Source organism: Leptodactylus fuscus, chromosome 6 (genome assembly GCF_031893055.1).
Source record: "Leptodactylus fuscus isolate aLepFus1 chromosome 6, aLepFus1.hap2, whole genome shotgun sequence".
NCBI lineage: Eukaryota > Metazoa > Chordata > Amphibia > Anura > Leptodactylidae > Leptodactylus > Leptodactylus fuscus.
Window position 1 is genome coordinate 124,212,299 of NC_134270.1, and position 2,138 is coordinate 124,214,436.

At 45.6% G+C, this 2,138-nt stretch overlaps 1 long non-coding RNA gene across 1 annotated transcript; it reads left to right on the forward strand.

Annotated features, from left to right (window-relative positions):
• The first annotated feature begins 925 nt into the window (after positions 1–925).
• LOC142209416 (uncharacterized) lies at positions 926–1,923 on the forward strand. Its single transcript, XR_012716942.1, has 3 exons — positions 926–1,083; positions 1,228–1,271; positions 1,657–1,923. It is a non-coding gene; the product is annotated as an uncharacterized LOC142209416 (long non-coding RNA).
• Positions 1,924–2,138: the final 215 nt, after the last annotated feature.

The window sequence follows — 2,138 nt, forward strand, 5'->3', positions numbered from 1 at the left end:
CATTTCTATGTCATCTGTACATCAGTCTGAGGACAGGGCGTATTTCATCATGGAGCATCTGTCCGGCGGCAGCCTGGAGGAGTTACTAAGAAGAAGTAACCCTCTGAAGATCGACACTGTAAGGTGCGTAAATGACTGCTCAGAAGATGGGGAAAAAGACTGAAAGTGGACTTAAGAGCATAAGTGACATGGTGACATGACAGGTCAGATATAGACTGGAGGGAATACAGGTGACCATACACAGCGCCTCTTCTCTGCTGCTGGTGACTCTTTCATAATACCATGACATTAGGGGATTACTAGACAAGGATTTCCTGACATTGATACTACACTCTGTCCTCTCCATCAGATTCTACACAGCAGAGATCGTATGTGGCCTCCAGTTCCTGCATGGACACAACATCGTTCACAGGTAAGCAGACATTTCTCATGTAATTGTGGAAATAATGTACCCAGCTTTCTCAGAGTCCTCAATGATGAATGATTTTGCTATTCTCTTTTTTTTACATGTCTTTGGTCTTCTTTCATTTCAGAGATATAAAGCCCGACAACATCATGCTGCATGGGAATGGACACATCCAGATCATCGACATGGGGCTTGCCCGAAATATTGTCACCTCGTCCAAGAAGATCTGTGGAATGGCGGGCACATGCCATTATATGGCCCCTGAGATGCTTCTACGTCAGGATTATAATGCAGCAGTGGATTGGTGGAGCCTTGGAATTGTCATCTCCAGAATGTCATCAGGCTACTCCCCATTTTACTTTGGCGACAACTGGGAGGTGGCAAAACTCCATCATCAAAGATGAGCCACGAATTTCAACATGTCTGAATGACCAGTTACAACATCTGCTCAAAGACCTGTTGCAGAAAAATCCCGAGAAGCGGCTGGGTGTGAACAGTAACATCAGAAGACATCCCTTCTTTAACACCATCTGCTGGGAGGATCTGGGGCTCAGGAGAGTACAGCCGCCATTTATTCCATCCAAGGCAGTTCTGGAGAAACAACACCTTTCATGGCCGGAGCATCAGTTCCTTCACCCCGTGGCCAAGTTCAACTTTATGTCACCAAGCTGGACCCGGTGAGATCCTCCAACTCTTGTGATGATGTTCATTAATACTTACATGTAATGATGAAGATGTCCTGGTGTATTCTGCTCTATAGTCTTCTCCTTCCAGTGCTTCTCATTGCTCCTATCAATTACTATGTCTCTGCTTCTTCTTAGGATGATAGAAACACCCCAATTGTGAAGACGTCCACGACCATCTGGTGAGTATCCCGTACACACATATACATACCTATATACACAGGACTCATTCCATTATAATCATACATTGTAACTGAAAGTCGCATATCTGGAAACATTTATTGTGAAAAACATTTCCTCTCACATAACTAAAGTCTTGGATTCATCATCTCCTCAGTTATATCTGCTGTTGGTAAACACGGGTAACAGTCAACACAACCTCCAATATGGCTCCCAAACTTGCAAAACTCCTAACATTGACTCAGTGAAGATAGACTTTAGATCATTGCAGATATTCACACTTTACATATCAGATACAAATCTTCTCAGGATACAAGTTGTCTTGTTACAGTGGTTCACTTGTCTGTATTCACAATAGGTAAATGTGTGTGCTCTTGTGTCTTGCAGGACCTGCCCGTGCCCAGAACCTTGTGCCTCCTGACCCATACCTCTGCTGCTGGATAAGACCTCGGCTGCCTGCCTACAACATCCTCTCTACAACATCACAAGACTGCAGATTCTCCATCAAGATAATGCCCGAACATTGACAGCATCCTCTACTATCTGGCTGGCATCTGACATCGCTACCTCCTTGAAGACCATCCACGACCCTGGGAGTGGCCTGTGCATGTTCTCCATTTCCGCACAGGCCAGGTAAGTTACACATGCTACAAGTAAAGACACATAGATAAGACTGTTAGGGAGCGTTCACACTACCGTCGGTGTCCGACAGGTAGTGTCCGCTCCTAGTGTCCGCTCAAAATCTGTCACGGACATTAGGAGCGGACACTAGCTGTGTCCGTGACACCTGTCATTCACTTCACTTGCCTTTTAACGCGACCGCAAAATAGCGCGGCGCAAACGCGGCATATACACGGCGTTAACACGGC